General features: G+C 42.1%; 1 long non-coding RNA gene across 1 annotated transcript in view; it reads right to left on the bottom strand.

Annotated features, from left to right (window-relative positions):
* Window positions 1-19,438, bottom strand: part of LOC129467416 (uncharacterized) — a 156,195-nt gene that overhangs the window by 27,690 nt on the left and 109,067 nt on the right. The window contains exons 5-6 of the long non-coding RNA XR_010116963.1: window positions 19,019-19,161; window positions 13,320-13,421 (exon numbers count right to left, since the gene is read on the bottom strand). This is a non-coding gene — a long non-coding RNA (uncharacterized lncRNA). The remainder of the gene's footprint in view (window positions 1-13,319; window positions 13,422-19,018; window positions 19,162-19,438) is intronic.

Genomic DNA, 19,438 nt, shown 5'->3' with positions numbered 1-19,438 from the left:
GAAAGACCGCAATCTTCAATGAGTTCCCTCTCAGTCCCCTTCATCCTTGTCCTTTCCCCTCCCTTATCCTAAATTCACAGGGAAGAAAAAAAAAACTACATGACTATGCACACTCTCTGAAAAACTACCAAAATTAGGAACTCAGCCATTCCCCTGAGCCCTGCTCCCAACTGGTACCAGTAAAGACGTTGCCATTTTTTTCAATAAGGAAGAACTTGCGTGGTGAGATTTCACATGTGTTTGAACAACAATTCATGTTTGTCTCAGCCTCCCTCTGGCTGAAAACCCCCAACTGCTTTGCAAAAATGATACTTGCCATTCTCTCCATGGAGAAGAGGAAAACAGTGAGAAGGAAGCAGAGGTGTTTCTCCCAGGTCCTCTATCACAGCCGCACAGAGAAGCGGCGTCTTGATTCACACCATGTTGGAGGGAGCCTTGGGATCAACCCCTGACCTAAGCCCCATTTAGTGACTGTGCCAAGGGGGTGAGTTACTTCCTATCCTGAGTCTCCTTTTTTTTTTTCACCCATAAAATGGAGATAATAGGAATGTGATTCAGTGAAATCCTGTATTCAGAGCACCTGACACAGGTCTTGGAACACGGCAGGTCCTGTGTTAATGTTAATTTCCTCCTCCTTCCTGTCTCTGCTGATGAGGAAAAGAGTGTTTCCTGTGGTACACCACTCTACCTGCTCCCAAGTAAGCCACACAGAATTATCATATCTTCTCATACATAAATATACATCAGATGAATGGTGTAACATTATTAGCATAATGAATATTCTAATTATGGCTGTAACATTAAAACTGGCACCAAACATTAATCTCTAGGGAATACCAATTGCCAAGGTTGTAATTACCAACCTGTGATGGGGGGGTACAGAAGGGATTGAACTTGTGAAATCAAGGAGCCATTACATTTTTCAAAACACAGGAGGAAATCTATTACAATAGAGCATTCACACACACACACACACACCAGCATCCCGCCACTCTGATATCATTTCTTTTTATATCACGTTACTGAAATGACAGAACAGGTGAGTGCCATAAATTTAACTAGGACCACTGACAGAAGATCTACAAAGGCTAGGAGCTAGCTAGGAAACTTCCCCATATTTCTCTAACAACAGCCCTAGGCAGGTTTTCAGCAGAACAGGCCCATTTCCCACTTGGGAATCTGAGGTGTAGAGAGGTTAAGTAATAATAATTGTAACCAAAACAAAAAGTAACAATTTTAAGTGTTTTTTATCAGCAACATTTCCAGAGTGATTTACACAAATTATAGTTATTATCACCCCTGTTGTATTCCATGATACAAACACTTAGCAAAAGTCATTTGGCTAAATTTTGGTGGTGCCAGCGTGAAACCAAGGTTGTCCCGGAAATGCTAAGAAACCCTTCCCAATGTCCAAGCTCACACAGGTCCATAGTCAGGAAGCTGTGATTAGAACCCCACTCTGGAATATGGCAAAGTCTACACTCTAGACAATCATTTCTGGCATTCAGCAATTAATGTGACATGATTTCTTATGGGTTTCTGGAAAATAAAAGAAATATAGGTTCAGCTGGTTGCCTAACTGAACTGGAGTGCTGATCACAGAATTTCTGGTAACCCAGGGCAAAGTCGGTCCCAGGCATTGTCAGACACCAGACTTGAGTCAACAACTCAGATGGGAACAAATGAGGTCACAGCTTATAATTTTAGAAGACAAGAATATAGGCAGAAGAATGTGCAGATGAGACTAGGGTGCTAACACTGGGGAATGCATACGCGTCTCAGCTATCTCATCAGCAACATAGGCCTGGCTTTGTCTGGAGTTCAGGATTTAAAGCCCCGCTTGTCCACATCCTTATTTGTTTTCTGTAATGCACCTGAGCCCACTCTTGGCCTCAGGCATCCAGGGGCAACTGAGGTCCAGAAGCCTAAGCCTTGAGTGGATATTGTACCTGCTCAGTTAAAGAAAGTGTGTGTGCCTCCATCCACAGGCACCACGGGTGCCACGTGCTGGGCCAAGTCCGTGTGCCCCTGTGTGTTCAGCACTGGAGACCACGTGGGGCAGAGCATCCAAGAGCCGGTGCTTGGACCTCCTTTGGGGTTTCAAGTGAGAGCCTTCACAGCCACAGAAGCCACGATCATTTGTCTCTCTACACACTCTGCCTTTGCTTTCCCCAAATCCCAATCAATCCTTCCATCAATGTGTCCATTCACTCAGGCACTCATGTGTTCATTATTCAGTGCGCATCCTTGACAGGTGGAGACGCTGACCCCGCCCCAGCTCTGGGAGTGAGCAGGCTAGCCTGGCGTCCTCTGGGGTTTGATGAGGGCCAGGCATGATTAAAGTCCATTGGAATTAAGCCTGGACATTTGCTGCTGGGGGTTACATGGGGGCAGCCTGACAACAAAGTCTCAGAGGAAGCCAAAGCCATGCAATGCAGAGAACAAACGGGTCTGATGACGCCAGCCAACCCAGCTCTCCACTCCCGACTCCCTGGCACATTTCAGTAAGCAAAGCCAATAAAGCCCTTCCTCCATCCTTTTTTTTTTTTTTCCACTTTAAATCTGCTTGAATTAGGTTTCTTGTCATTGCTTCTGGAAGAATCCTGACTTATAAATCAGCCTTCAAGGCCCAGCTCATGGCCTGCTTCCTCCGCAGAACTCTTCCCTCGGTGAAAGGAGAAAGCAGCCCCTGCCTGGCTCTATGGCGGATTGAGAGCCATGCTACTGTGTGCTTTCCCCCAGTGCCTCCCCCGCCTGGCTCTATTGCGGATTGAGAGCCATGCTACTGTGTGCTTTCCCCTAATGCCTCCCCCGCCTGGCTCTATGGCGGATTGAGAGCCATGCTACTGTGTGCTTCCTCCCTCCCCCGCCTGGCTCTATGGCGGATTGAGAGCCATGCTACTGTGTGCTTTCTCCTAATGCCTTCTCAATCAAATGCTGAGCTCCTGAACCAGGCAAGCCTCTTACTTTACATTCTGGGATGCCACAGGACCTGAGTGCTGAGTAATAAATGCTGGGTCAACCGGACTTACTGCTTATTTGCTGTCTCGCACACTTTTAGCCGCTCTGCTTTCATTCAGTAGAATTTTTCCCAAAGCAATCCCTATCTGTCCCCTGACCATCTTTCAGAGGGAATATTCCACAAACTAGCCCTATTCGTGCATTCAATCAGCGGATATATCCTTTAGCGCTTAGTATGTGCCGGACCTTGGTGCTGGGTACAGGTGGCACAGGCGTCAGTATGTCCTCGTGGCCTAGTTGGCAAACAAGTGGCCCTCAGTGTGAGAAAGGTCATGGCAAAGGATGAAGATGCTACAAGAACCCACAGGAGGAAGCACCACCTCTAACTTTGATATGATCTGTCATGTGGCTGCTGATGCAGAACTGGAGACGGGATCTGGATGTACAGACAGGTGGGGATGATAGGAGGCTGAAAGAGCTGATAACTTCAGGAAAAATTAGCATGCTGTTTGTATAAGGGAACATATATTGAAATCCATCTGTCATGGTCTCCAAGGAGATTCTGCAATATAAAATCGGTATAAAAATACAAGAAAAAATAAGCACTCACATGACATCATAAATAAATAGGTTTGGCAAATACTCACAGAATTGGCAATTTGTTACCAGAGGCCACAAACTCATAGCTCCCTTCAAATTTTAATTTAAAAACTTACAAATGCAGACGAAAACATCTGCATTGTATTTCCAGAGGAATACAGCCCTGTGACTTCAGAACCTTATATTCTCAGTTTCCCAGGGAACCAAATCAAAGGAATCCATCTTGATATGCCTCCTCTCTCTGAAATCTTACAGCAAATTCATTCAGTGAATGCTTCTAAAACCCTATATATGTTAAGCAATATGTTAGAGGACCACAATACAATGGTATATGTTCCCAGAACTTCTAGTCTGATGGCAGATCGAATCAGGAAACATTCATTGATCACTTGCTATGCACTGTGAACCGATGGTATTTCTACGGAATGCCACAGTCAGTGATGACAGGCTGATAGTATTCTGACTGTGCATTGCTTTGCTGTGTGTATTGCTATATTTGCCTATCTAACACCTATGGCCTCTACTTTGGGGGAAAGGACCATGCTGACCTTTTAGGGTCCTCTCACCCCCTCTCAGTCCAGATAGTGTGGGTAGGACTGGCAAGCAGTCCTGACTCCTAGAAAGGATAGGAAGCCCAGGGCTAGGCAATGAGAACTTTCCATCACTCTGTCCGCAGCCACTGGGTCAAGGGAGAATGTGACCCAGTATGGGCCAGTTAGAGCCAGAGCATCAACCTTGAGAATGCTAGAGACAAACAGGAGACTGAAGATCGCTTTCCGTTGGCTTAGTGACCTGAGAGGACAGAAGCCTGAAGTCTCCTGGATCCACTATGTAGGGAGCATGCCCCTGAATATGAAGCCACGGGAAGGGAACAGATTCTGTCCCACTGATTTCAGTAACCACTGCTCTAGTTCTGCTCACTGGAAGCAGATGGTTCTGCCCTGACACTTTTTAATTGCATGAACCCACAAATTCCCTCCTTTGGCTTAAGCAGTAGAAAAGAATTGCTGTCACTTGCAATCAAAACATCTTAATTAATACTGTGTTGAATCCACTCAACTCTGGGGTAATCAATTAAGGTGAGAGCCATGTATCTTTTCCTGTGTACTCCACTGGCCCTTGTCCAGTGCTCCCTGAAGGACCCACGCAGCAAGTACTCACTAGGAGGATGAACAACCCCGATTATAACTTTACAGGGTAATTCACACCATGTTCATGGAGCAGGACCCACACCCTGGTTCAAAGTGTTTTAGCAAACGGGTATCAGTGACTGAGTCTGGAGGCCATAAAGTTGTTCTTAGCTTTGTGACTTCTCCCCAGGGCAAGCTGGCTCTGGGAAACTAACAGGTTCAGATGAAACTCACAGGAGAATGATTAAAGCAGATGGTAATTTATTAATAACAATAGTAGCTGCCAGTCATTGAACAGTTACCATGAGACGGACTCTAGGCTAGACATTTACACATCTCATCTCTGTTGCTGTATTATAGGCTCAGGAAAGAAAAACAACATCCCTCATCCGTCTTCTCTTTCAGAAAGGGTCGTGACAGCCAAGGATGGCTTTGTAAGCAGATGCCATCTGCTGATGCAGCCTAAGCAGCAGGTCCCTTGCTTGCCAAGGCCCCTTCCACGGCCCTGCGTGCTCTCCTTGGAGGGCATGGAAGGAAGGAAGGAGGGCACGGAGGAGGAAGCGTGCAGCTCTGCCCCAGCCTGGGGTCTTCCTCTTCGCCCTGGTGATGGTCCTGAGCATGGGGCAGAGTCGATAGGCTGCAGCGCTCTCTCTCCGCCACACCAGTGTCCAGCCCGTCTCTGACCCTAACAGGAAGAATCTGAAGAAGCAGCTGCTTTGGTCCTGCTCCGTGTTTGGAGGTATCACACCCAATCTCACTCTCAAGGGCCAAGTCACCCCCAACCATCGTGGGGGTTGGAGGGCAGGGTGGTGCATGGACCTGGCTAAGCAGCACCAGCCACTGTGGCAGTAGTGCGACAGCCCATGCCTAGTGAGACCCACAGGTGACAGTTGCCCAAGGTCATCTCTGGGAAGCAGCTCTGCACAAGCAAGAAATGGCAGGGGCGGTCCCAATGAGCGCAGTGAACAGTCCTGCAGGTGAAAGGGACTTCCCTAAACCACCGAGAATCCGCAGCAAGCTCCATCAGCCATCCCTGAAGAAAGATTGAATTCTTTCCACTCACTCAAAAGAAAATAACATTACAAAACTATCGTCATATGAAGATGTTGTGGTTTTTTCCCCATTCTAAATAAATTTTAATGCCCATACCTTATTGTGTATTTAAAATCTGTACTTTTTTTTTTAAGAGAGCACCAAAAACTGTATAAGCTTTCGACTCCACACAACCTGGATGTATCCTTGGCTTTGAGAAATCCGACATATCAAAAGTTAACTCCCCATTCTCCAGCATAAGGCCTACATCTGTTTTCTTTATTTATCAATAGAGATGCATCCCTTATTTTTAAACCTAAAGGGGGGAATACTTTTGACTACTTTTTTTTGTTTTTTTATTTTTATATATATATTTTTATTATACTTTAAGTTATTGGGTACATGTACACAGCGTGCAGGTTTGTTACATATATATACATGTACCATGTTGGTGTGCTGCACCCATTAACTCGTCATTTACATTAGGTATATCTCCTAATGCTATGCCTCCCCGCTCCCCCCGCCCCACAACAGTCCCCAGTGTGTGATGTTCCCCTTCCTGTGTCCCTGTGTTCTCATTGTTCAATTCCCACCTATGAGTGAGAACATGCGGTGTTTGGGTTTAGCCTAACAAGGTTGATGAAGGTGAGAAACGCCAGTTCAGTACCTGGAATTCACCCCTGGGGCTGCAAGAGGGTGAGAACCCCTGACAGACAACCAGTCAGAAGGAGAAGTGGAGGCGTCCAAAGAAAACATGAAACTATTCCATAGTTGTATACAGGATCAGTGCTGAGGATAAGAACCCTCTTCCCACTACAGCCAGCTGATTAACTGCCAAGACAAACCTGGACTCCACCAAATCCAAAGCTGTCAAGTGGTGGCCATTTCCAAGTTTCTCCACTCTGTGTCCACACCCAAACCCGCTATCACCCAAGCCTGGGTGGCTTTCTGCCCTGATCTCCGCCATCAGCCACTGGCCTGTCCTTTCTGCCGCGTTTTCCATTTCCTCCTCCCACCCACAGCATGGGAGGGAAGAAACTCCCAAACAGAAGCCACCTTAATCCTACTGGCCTTCAAGTTTAATTCCATGCATCCTCTCCAGATAATCTCAGCCAGCACCCATCAGCTTCCCTAGAAATTGCCAAGTCTGAGCTTCTGCTTATAAACTCCCCCGCAGCCTGCAAGGGAATGCTCTCTGTCCTGGTCTTCCCGGTCTCCTCCCTCATCTGCCCAGGGGCTATCCAGTCCTCTTCTTGCACAAGCTGGACATGTCACCACCTCTCCCGCCCCCTCACCAGGGTCTCATATTGGTCCAAGAGTTGCCACACAGAATTTGAGTCCCTCTCAAGGCCCCCATTCTCTGCTTAAGAAGTAAGCCCCCAAACAGATGGATGCAAAAAATCAAGGATGCAGAAACACTCCATAGAAGTTGGTATAACTAAAATACTTAATTCAGTGATGTGTCTCAAGAAGGGAGAATTGATAAAGCCATGGACTTAAAAAAAACAAAACAAAAAACAGTGAACTCTGCATGCTTGTAATACAGTGGCCAGCACATGCCTGATGTCCCCTGGGAGAGGGCCAGTCTTGGAGTCTGTTGGGATACCCTGGAGCTGGGCTATCAACTCCTCTGGGAGGAACTCCCCAGCAGATCTACCTGCTGCAAAAGCTCCTTGTGTGAGCAGACAGATGAGGGGGCCACTTGCTCAAGTGGGCAAACAGCTGCCAAGAGTGTGATTTAAAGGATGCTATGAAGACACTGTGCCCCACACATCTCCCTGCTATGCCCCCCAGCACACTCTGGCTGGGACTAAAGTACCCATCATTGGAGCTGCAGGCACCCAGCCTTCTCAGTTACTGAGCAGAGAATGCATAGATGTCTCCACTGACCTTCTGGTGCCCAGAGCCTAAATGCAGGTGAGGGGTAAAACAAGCACATTTCCCGCAAGGACAGGTGGGGCACACACAAAGAGGAGGATCTCACTCTGTTGCTTACTTCTGTTCCTTCCATTTTTTCCCCTCTGCCATGCCACATTCCACACAGGATTTAAGGCAGCTCCAGGCGTTTTCTGGCCTCCACCATCATGAGCACGTCCCAAGGGTCAGCATGAAGAATGCTGGACTGGTCCCTTCAGAAGGTGACTGCGACCCAGTGCTGAGGGAGCCAGAAGAGGCAGGAAGGACACAAAAGCCACAGGGGCTGTGCTAAAAGCCAAAGGCTAAGATGGCCCAGGCCATGCCAGGGAGGGGTTATGAGAACAAAGAGGTGTTATTTTGCAAGTCTCATCCCATGCTTTCCGTATGAGCCACCTCTGCAGAAGACCAGCCACCCCTTCTTATCTCCACTCTACCTCAAACCAGCTCCTACTCTGCCCTGGCAATTACTTCCCTGTATCTTCAGTTTACACATCCAGTTCTCTACTTCCTGGCAGTGATTGTTGAACAAGAAAGTTATGAAAGCCTTTTAATGATTTTAAAGACACATTAAAAATGATAAAATGTGGAATCACCAAATATTTGCATTCGTGGCTATACTCTCATTTTGCAATATAAGAAGTGTATATTTAATTTTTAAAAAAGAAAAATCTGTTAGGAGAATATAGCATACAGCATACAGTGGGGAGAATAACTGTAAACACTGCCCAGGGATTTGGAAATGAATAACATAGACCCTCTCTCCTTTTTCTAAAGAAATTTAGAAATTATGTTGCTGCTAAATGCAAACTATTCGATATACTATCTGGCCACTGAAATTCAACCAAGAGACGCTAAAAGTCACCTGCTCCCTTTTGGAAGGTCTGTTGCATTTCTACCTCCATAATGACCGGATGTGTAAATGTAAAAGAAAAAAAATGTTGAGGCCACAGTTATGTGAAGCTCCTCATCCAAGCTCTTCAGGTCAGCAAATTACAGAAATCATTTTCCATCCAAGGGTCGAGGCTAATGCAATAAGCCCAAATCAAATACGACATGGAGAAATCACATATGCTGATAGTAGATAAACAAACTAAGCCAACTTTAACTTACCAAAGAACAAAGGGGTAAGATGATATTGAAGGAAGGTTATGTAATTTCTGCGTTAAATATTGGATAAGGTACTCACAAGCAGTTCTTTACACAAGGCCACAGACTCACTTTTGCATATGATGCTATTCACATTGAAACATAAAAAATGCTGTTGATACTTAATATATCTCTGTAGTTTGTGTAATGACATTAAACTGTTGTACTTTCTAATTATGCTATTTTTAATTTTGATGCAATAATCATGTCAGTCAACCCAAAGATCCTAATTCAATTAACTGTACATAGAGAATATTCCTGAAAATTTTATCATTAAGATTTTGACATATTTAGCACCACCTGATGGTACAAAAGAGAGATGGGAATGGGTCTTAATATTTGAACCACAGAAAGGGAAATTATGTCTTATTATATTAATGTATATGTCTTAAAACACAAATATTTTGAGAATTTTAGGATGGGGCATCAATTTAGAAGATTTTCATGTAAAATCTATCAAAATTATATTTATATAGAAAAAATAAAACTGAGAATAAGAATTTACAAATCACATCATTATTTCTTCATATCAAAACATTTTATTTGATAATCTAAGTTATAAAGAATAACCCATATACAATTATGTATTTAACAAAAGCCCTTGAAATGCCAAAAAAAAATGCCAATAGAGAATACCAAATATCACACATGTTGCCACATGATGCTTCCCAAAATTTGGACTCTTCCATATTTAAAATACAAAGACTTAAAATATGATGGAGAATTCCAGTTTTATTATGAAACAGAAAAAAGCTATTTTAAGCCTCTTGCAAAACCAATCGGCAAGTTGTGACAAAACTCAGAGGCCTAGGCAACCCAAATTATAACATATGAGGAGTAGAAGCTGAGTCTACACTCAAACAGGAGAGAGGGTTGCAGGGCTACAGAGTTTAGACAAGGGTCAGAGGGCAAGGGTCCCAAAGGAAATGGCGTACTCATAGAGTCAAATGAACCTCCGTTGTTGGGGACAGCAGGGAGAGGTGGGGAGTGGGTGGCTTCCATGGACACAGAAAAGGAAAGCAAGACATGGTGAGCTAGATGGGAAATCTATCAGACACGCCATAAATGCAGGAAGCAGACTGTCAGTGAGGCAGGAAGCAGAAGAAATAGTATTATGGGCAGGGTTTCATCTACACATTTCAGATGACTTTCAAAGTAAAGGCTGGAAAGAATGCCCTCAAACAGGCTGTGTCCTGTGAAGAATTCCTGCTAACGCATTCGTGGCCCTGCCCTCCAGTGTGTCACTCTGCAATTAACTGGACCAGAAATAATTTGCTTCATTCAAATATAATTATAAGAAAAAAAAGCCAGCACCCAGATCAATGAAAAGAAAAAATACTGCAGGAAAAGAAGTAAATCTTACATAAACTAAAGACAAATATCAACTAGAAAAATGTTACTATGGAGAAGCTCAAAAGTATGATCTATAACATATCAGCATGTGTTTAAAAGAATTAGGCAAATCACCTTGACAGAATATGATCTCGAAGTAGCTGCGAGAACTCAGGGAAACTACATTTCACCAACAACGGGTGATAAAACAAGTTGGTAGTACTCAGAAAAGATTTGGAAGACAAATTAAAACCATCACAGAAACAAAAGCCCCATTGACAGCAGTTTTGAGGAATAGAGAAACTGGTAACCTAGCAAGACATAGTAATCAAAAGACTGAGAAATGCAATCGATCAAAATAAAGTTAGAATAAGCAAAGGTTTAAAAGAGCCAGAGAGAAAATGAAAGATAAGGAAGACAAACCAAGAGATCCAACATATGCCTAATTGGTATCTCCAAGATGAAACAGTTAAAATATGCTTATATTTGTATATATCTAAATACATTAAGAAAACTTTTGAAAAATAAAATGTTTTGATCTATAGAATCAAAAAACATATCCCAGAGAAAACTGAGAGTCAAAAAAAATTTAAGAAATTGAAGACTAAGTGTATTCTATAAAATGATAAAAGAGAACATTAAAACAAATACAAACTTTGAAAATTGTTGAAACAAATACACAGATAAGAAAATATTAAGTCACAAAAGAAACCTCAATTAATTCCTCAAATTAGAAATAATAAAATGCCCTGATCAAAATGAACAAAGCTAGAAATTAGTAATAAAACTAAAACATAAAACTAACAAACAAATTCCTACCACTTGGAAACTTAAAGGCTTTTTCTCAATTCATAGTTAAATAAGAAATCAAAACTGGAATTTTGTTATAATTAGAAAACAGCAAAAATTAAAATGCTATTCAGTAGAACCAATGGGTTACATCTAGAGTGGAACTCAGGGAAACACCCATAACCCCAAATACATATATTAATAAACAGAAAAAACTAAAAATATTTGAACAGATCATCCAAAGGAAAATAATAGAAAATAGATCAAGCAAAGTCAAGAATAACAGAAGGAATGAATTAGCAAGCATAAAATATGAAATTCATTAGGAAACTAAAAAAATGATAGTAATGATAAATCCAAGAGCTATAAATAACTGAATATATAAATATATAAGTTAATTATTTTCTAACCTAATTTTAACAAATAAAAAATACACAAATACACACTGTAAAACATGATAAAGGGAGAAATTTTAGGACTCATAAGAGATCACTTTACTGAATTGTCTGTAACTCTAAGAATCTGAGTAGGTGAAATTATTTTCTAGAAAAGATAAATCACCAAAACTTTCATCAAAAAATTTAGGAATTCTAAGTAGACCAATTACTCTAGAAGAAATAGAGAGAATTGTCAAAGTGCTAATACCTCCCCGGAGCAGTGAGTTTAGATAGCTTGACACGAGAATTCTATGAAACCTTTAAAAAACAGAAGTCTCCAGCATTCTTTCGAACTATTCTAGATGGTGAAAAAATAAAAAAGACTCTTATTATTTTCTTTTTTTTGAGACAGGGTCTTGCTCTGTTGCCCAGGCTGGAGTACAGTGGCACTATCATGGCTCACTGCAGCAGCCTCCACCTTCCAGGCTTAAGCAATACCCCGACCTCAGCCTCCCAAGGAGCTAGGACCAAGGGAACATGTCACGATGCCCAGCTAGTTTTCCGGATGTTTTGTAGATATGAGATCTCACTGTGTTGCTCAGGCTGGTCTTGAACTCCTGAGCTCAAGTGATCCACCTTTGCCTCCCAAAGTGCTGGGATTATGCTTGGGCCACCGTGCCCAGCCTCCATTCTTTCTAAAGCAAGCATTATATTGATGAACAACAACAAAGAGGACCCAAAACAAGAAAATCTCGTTTTAGAAGAACAGTGAAAAATCCTTAACAGAAATATTAAAAGAACAATATATGACAACCAAGCAATATAAATTTCAGAATATAAGAATTATTAAATATCACTGAATCTATTAATATAAATCATTATATCAAAAGAAAAATCAAAAGATCACCTCCATATGTGATGGAAAAGGCATTTGACATAAGTCAACATCTATTTCTATTAATTATTCTTAAATATGGTAATAGGTAGATGATTTCTCAATTTGATATAAAAATATAACATTTATTTTAAAATGCCAATTAAATGTGTTTGTGTATATTTAGTTTGTGTGGGTGTGTGTTATCTAAAAGTCAGACTTTCTAATAGAGGAAAGCTAGAAGCTTCCAATTTAGTCAAGAAAAAGATAAGAAAGCTCATGATCACAACTACTGACTTTGTTTCACAGGTATTTGGCCATCCAACTAATAAGAAAAATACATATGAAGTATAAAACTTGGAAAAAGAAATTCAGATTATATGACTTTCAGCTTGGAAAATAAAAGGAAATCATTGAAAAACTATCACAGATAATTTAGTAAGATAGCTGGATGCATATTTTATATAAAGAAATCAATCACTTTTCCAACTCATGGTCAGATTGATGAAATTCAATATGCTGCTATAGACCAAGTTCATATTAACTTCAGCATATAATTTAAAGTGAAAATAGCAAAGCACTGAAGTATTTATATGTAGTAAATTACTGGCCAGGCACAGTGGCTCATGCTTGCTATCCCAGCACTTTGGGAGGCTGAGGTGAGTGGATCACTTGAGGTCAGGACTTCAAGACCAGCCTGGCCAACATGGTGAAACTCCGTCTCTACCAAAAATACAAAAAATTAGCTGGGCATGGTGGCGGGTGCCTGTGGTCCCAGCTACTCGGAAGGCTGTGGCAGCAGAATAATTTGAACCCACGAGGTAGAGGTTGCAGTGAGCTGAGATCATACCAATGTACTCCAACCTGGGTGACAGAGTGAGACTCATTTTTAAATAAATAAATAAATACATGTGTGCCCTCCCCACCAAAAAAATTTAAAATAACGTATGTAGACACATAAGCTTACATATGCGTAAAACATCTATAGAAGGAAACTCCTAACACTGGTTGCCTCTAAGGAAGGGAATCAGATATGGAAGGGAGGCTGCCTTTTCACTGTACTCTCTTTATACTTTTGAGTGTTGTATCATATGCATATAAGAACTGTCCAAAATATAAATAAAATATATTTTGACCAACATGAAGGAAATATATACTTACTGGCAGTGTTTCTCATTCCACAGTTAGTTCTTAAGGATTCTTATCTTTGGAGTCTTAAAATACTCCTAAAAATTCTGGGTCTCAAAATTTATATCTTGGAAACTGTTGAGAAAAACAATAACTATTCTAATCATGATTCTCTTATAACATTTAAAGTTGTTTTAAACTAAAAGCATAGCCTTATATCTTTTTATGTTGATTTTAACCACAAAGCATCTTAGCATCATTATAATGTGACTGTGTCATCCATTGTGTGGCATTTTGCCTTCCTCAGAAGGGAGGGAGGGAGGCAGTGGGTCAAAACAACGTGAGTCTGCACGGGGCCTGCTATCCAGATCACCAGAACTCAAGCCACAGTGCTGGCACCTACAAGCTGGTGACCCTGAGCAAATTCCGCATCTGTAAAATAAGGATGATCATAGCCTCCCTCTCAAAAGGCCGTTGTGTGGACATTGAGTGAACTCATTCTTACAGAACACTGCACGAGTTACCAGCCCATGGTAAATAGTATAGACGTGCAGCTAGGATGGTTTTTCAGATTTGGGATCTCAGCTCAGTTCTTTTGGAAAGTGGTGTGCCCTCTTAGATGGCCCTGCTGAGGAAGAAGAGCCTATGCCGCTTGACTCTTTCAGTCCTAATTCCCCGTTTGTGGTTTCTTTGTGTGGGAAGGTAAGAAGTCTGAAAAGCAAGAAACGCGTGCCCTACTTCTGAGTGTGGCACAAAGGATACCCACAGTTTGTGGGCTCCTCCTATTTTAAAATTCTAATTCTCAAAAACAAAAACCACTGCTTTCTTCCGTTGGGTCAGCGAGGCAGTGGATCACTAAGCAAAATTATTTTTCACTTTAGAAGAAACATGCTGATTTGTATACAAAGAAAAAATAGGCTTTTTCAATGCAGAGTAAACTTAACAAGAGATTGTAAAAAGATCATCCTTATATCCAAGATAGCCATTAAATTACAAACTACAATTACATTTTCTTCTACTACTAATTGTTTAGTGTTAAAAAGGGATCAAGGAAATAAAAATTTAAGAGTTAACTTATTCTCCTGCAAACACGAACTTAGCGTCTGTTCTGTGCCAGGCAATAGCGTTAATTATTGAGTATGGAAAACAATACCAGAGTTCGTTCTTCTGAGCACTTCAACCTAGCACCTCCTCTAATATGCTGCAATAATCAATGTTTTAAGATCTCAATTAAAGAAGGTTTAATTCTGTATCATATTTGCATTTTGGAAAACATATCTTACTCAGATATTGTCTTTACAAATCCTGGTTTCTATCTGTGTTGCTAAAACACCCTTTTCTACTTTTTGCCTAAAGAACAAATCAAAAGTGGGTCAAATGTCTTCTTCTTCAGAAACTTGTCCCAATACCCCTCCATGCCCCCATCAACTCCACTGGGTTGGCTGGCACAGGGCCTAGGCTCTCTGGGGTATCCTTGCCATAGCCCTGAACATGCTCCGTTACCAGAGTCTCTCTTTCCTGAGAAGCCCCAGCTCCTTGAGGGCATAGATTCCATTGTCCTCATCACTATATTCTCAGCACCAATTACAATGCCTGCACTGCAACAGGTATTTCATAAACGGTGGATGAAGGAATGGATGAGCAGTTTCAGAACCATTCTGGCCCTCCCTTTACCCACCTGGCTCAACCTCAGCTTCCCCCCGGGATTTCTATGGCATGGCCACTGTCTTAGCTAAAATCCACTGAGCACTGCTTACAGTGCTACCAGCAACTATGTGCAAATCTAGAAAATACTGACAATCAGTAGGACATCTTTAGGCCATATCATTCTCTAATATGATGGACTAATTCATTCTCTAATATCATGATTTATAATTTGAGTAGAAACAGAACATTTGGTATTCAGTGAAAATAATTTGTTTTGGGAAAAAAAGGATAAGAATATCCAAGAATACCCAAATCGATAGTAATAGCATGCAGATGTTCTTTGTCATGAACTTTACTGTCAGCGCACTGTTAGGAATTCCCTTCTGTCCTTGAAAGAATAGACTTCGAGTTCAACCTGAAACTGCAAAGTACACAAATGCAAAACCGCACACACTAATGGGTACAAAATCATCACCAAACCAAAAACAGGTAGTAGCTTACAAGATGACTAGTCTGTCTCAGTCATTCTAGGCAAAGCCTCCCATGCATGGTTCTCTGAGCCTTTTGCATCTCTTCCCTTCTGTTGGTTTTCGGGCATTTTTCTACTCTCTTGATCATTTCAGTACCAGCAGGAGGGTAGGAGAGGCAAATAGAGATGAAATCATAATCCTCTTTCCTTCCCCCTCATGGTATTTATGATAAAAGGCTTGAGGGAAAAGAGAGCTAAATTTAAGAGCTGAAATGAGGGCTTTGAATAACCCTAGGGTTTTGATTCTTCATGGCAATGGCTCTCTCCTGTTTTCACAGACATTTGATTCAAGTCAACAAGTGCATCCTGAGAATCTATTCTTTCCCAAACAAAGTGCTAGGCATTTTGAGAAATACAAGAGAACCAAAGATTCCAGCTCTGCTCTCAGGAAGTTTTTCATCTCTTGAGCAGTACAAGGTTTACATATGTGAAATAACCATGAGCCATTAAGACAGTAAGAATAATCAAAAATCCAAATAAATAGAATAAATACACGTATGATGGAAATTCCCAGCGTCAGTTGCACACGCTCAGACTGGCTCTTCTCTCATCCCCAGCTACACAATGGCTGATGAGAACTGGCCTAGAATCTTGTCTCCTCTTTTATAATATATTAACACCAAGAGCAGCAATATACCAAAGTTCAAATATGGTAACAAGAATGAAGACAATGCAAGATTTTTTACAAACAAAGATACTCTGAGAGCCTGGCCACCGGGCCACGCCAACATCGAAAGGAATTAATTTTTTTGGTTTCCAGCTCTGAAGCTTCTCACTCAGGATTCCAACAAACCACTCCCCCTGGTGACCGGAAGACCCGAACAGTCACTATCTCATCCCTGCCCCGTAAAGAATGTCACACAAGGGCACTTGTTCTACAGTCATGGTCAAATAGCCAGTGGGAACGCTTTGTTCCAATTTGGAATCTAATTCTGTGATATGTGTAGATTATAATACATTGCAATTTTTCTTCATTCTCTTTGCATGTAAATTAATCCGCTGCACTGGAACTACTACTTAAAACAAAGGGGGTTGATTTATAGTCAGTCTCTCCCTCATAAATCACACCTGCAGCGTGGTGCTCAGGGCCCGCCGGGCTGTGCCAGCACTAACCTTTTATAAATGATTTGGGGTGACCTCCCATTGTGCAGCAGCCTGATACAATCCCATTCTCCCTTCCCACATTCGCTTTTCCTTGGCTGGTTATTCCCACAGGGACTTCAGACCCTGTGTTTGCAAGCATGCCAGTTGTGTTCTGTTTTGTTTTACTTTTTACATCTAGGAGTGTCAAAATTAAAATCTATGGCTTTGCCCCCCTGTATTTGCTGTCTATAGAAATACAGCTGTGCCTCTTGTCCTCTCCCTTGTAACCACCATTCCTTTCAGCGTCTCATCTGGGTCACTTTTAGAGTCAGAAGTCTGACCTTTCAAGGGCCTAGAGTGTGAGGGGGCAGCCGGCTTTCTCATTCAGCAGAGGAAGCTGGCTAATAACCACAGAAGTTCCCCCATGAAGTGTTCTGTTGGGTCTTAGGGGAGAAATGCTCAAAGTCCATCATTTCCCGTGCATCTGGCTTCCCTGCCACTTTCAGAGACCTACAGGAAGCCAGGCGGAAAGCGTGTCAAGGAAGCAGGGACTCAGGATAGCAGCCATGCCTGGGAGAGCTAAAATCAGCCATCACCAGACCCTTTCCTGATGGAGTAGGCAGTGTCAGGAGAGAAAAGGGTGACAACATGTTCTTAAAGCCCAGGGTACTGACAGCAGTTCCCTGAGCCCAGATCTGAAAACTTATTTATCTTTCCTGCAGTCTTGAGATGTTAAAGGCTCCTAGCACAACACGCACAGCAGAGCTGGTAGCATCCCCTGTACACATTGCCCTGTTGTTAACGGCTGTTATAATGGCAATGGTATTGTTACAAGAAAAACTTTAGATAAATTAATTCAACAGGGTTTAATTGAGCAAAGAACAATTCTCGAATTGGGCAGCGCTTGGAACCAGAAGAGGGGTTCCGAGAGCTCTCCACTCTGCAAGTGCGCAGGCAGCATTTATGGACAGAAAACACAAGTGTGGAACAGAAACAGCCTGACTGATTACAGGCAGCCTTTGCCATATTTGAATGTGGTCTGATCAGCTTGCGGTCTGGGATTGAATGAAGTTCGGCTGCTGTGATTGGCTGAGACTCAGTCATGATACAAAAGTATACTTCAAAGGTGGGCTTTCAGTGAGTTTACATACTAAGTTGTCTTGCAATCTGTTACCTAAGGACTCAAGGTAGGGAGGCCTCCTCGGGCCAAATTTAGCTTAATTTAACAGTGTCATTATTAACAACAGTGAGGGGTGGGCAGCTCCACCTTCCTGGTAAAGGGGATGGGAACCTCTGGTCGGTCTCCACTGGGTCACCTCGGGCAAGCCACACAACCTCAGCAGGCGTCACTTTATTTTCTAGTGCAGTGAGCGTAGGGGCCATGTTTTAACTTACTTCTGGCTGTAAAGTTAAATTATTCTGAGATGTATGCAGTCAAGGAAGATTGACGTTTATTAGGAAAGCACTCCCCCAAAACTTCGGTATAAGAACCAGGTAAGTGTTACCTGGTGGGAAACATTTGGGACATACTAGGTTTCCTTATGGCAGGACTTCTCAGAACCTTTTTTGGGTCTCCTTTTTTTTTTTTTTTTACTGTTTTTTTATTTTATAGGATTATTTAACTTACCAAAAAATACATGCTCCTTATAAACAATACAGAGGTTAATTAATCAAATATTGATAACCTCACCTTTGTTACTCCAATACCAGCCCCAGAGGTAAACAACATTACGTTTTGGTATGTCTGCATCTTCCCAAAATCTCAGGTCCACCAGGACTCTCTAGGAGGAGGGTGGAGCAAGAAACCTTATCCAAATTGTTTGACCATTGTACCCATTTTCACATAGCATCTCACAGGTCTATGTCTTATTCCGGTTTACATACTAAGGGAAATATTGAAATAAAGCTAAGGATTGCTTTTGATGGAATAAGATTCTTTTACCAAATCTATAAGAAATCCACACAGGTAACAGGTCAACAAAAACAACACTATTTAGACCCCAGATCACAGGATCCATTCATTCTTTTTTTTTTTTTTATCTATTTATGTATTCATTTTGAGACAGAGTATTGCTCTGTTGCCCAGGCTAGAGTGCAGTGGCACAATCTCGGTTCACTACAACCTCCACCTCCTGGGTCCCAGCGATTCTCCTGACTCAGCCTCCCAAGTAGCTGGGATTACAGGCATGTGTCACCACAACCAGCTAATTATTTTTGTATTTTTTTTTTTGTCAAAAAAAACAAAAAAACTGATGGCCATGCTGGTCTCGAACTCCTGACCTCAAGTGATCCACTTGCCTCAGCCTCCCAAAGTGCTGAAATCACAGGTGTGAGCCACAGCACCCGGCTGATCCATTCATTTTTAGTAAGATTTGGGAGAATCTTTAAATCGCCCAGATGCCACAAACAGCTTCTCTGAAGGAGGCTCTCAGACCCAGTGTCTGGGTTCCTCCCAACTTGGGCTATCACTTACCCTGTGTGTCCTCAGTTTCTCCAAGCATCAGGGATGGAAGACGGTGGGACTCAAAACCACCCCTGCCACACACACAAAGGCTGGCAGAGGCTGACACTGTGATCATTAGGTTCTCAGCTCCAGCAGCAGGTCCTTGGCAAGCACTGTTGAATTTGTGGAGGAATAAATACAACACTCATTAACAAAGTGAGAAAACAGCTAACAAAAATGTAAGGCCTATCACCTGGCCTGGCCACTGGTCAGAGCCTCTGTTCTCCAGCTTGTAATATTTTACTTAATCAACACAAAAAAACCTCTGAATTCAGCAGTATTATTCCTGTTTTGCTGAGGGTTCAAGTTTGCATGACTAGAAGTCCAAAATCTTGGTTCTACAGCCTCTGATTACAAGCCAAGTGATCACACTCCACCACAGTTGCCTCT

This window comes from Symphalangus syndactylus, chromosome 18 (genome assembly GCF_028878055.3).
Source record: "Symphalangus syndactylus isolate Jambi chromosome 18, NHGRI_mSymSyn1-v2.1_pri, whole genome shotgun sequence".
Taxonomy (NCBI): domain Eukaryota; kingdom Metazoa; phylum Chordata; class Mammalia; order Primates; family Hylobatidae; genus Symphalangus; species Symphalangus syndactylus.
The sequence above is the reverse complement of the archived record's forward strand: the minus strand, read 5'-3'. Positions and strand labels throughout refer to the sequence as shown.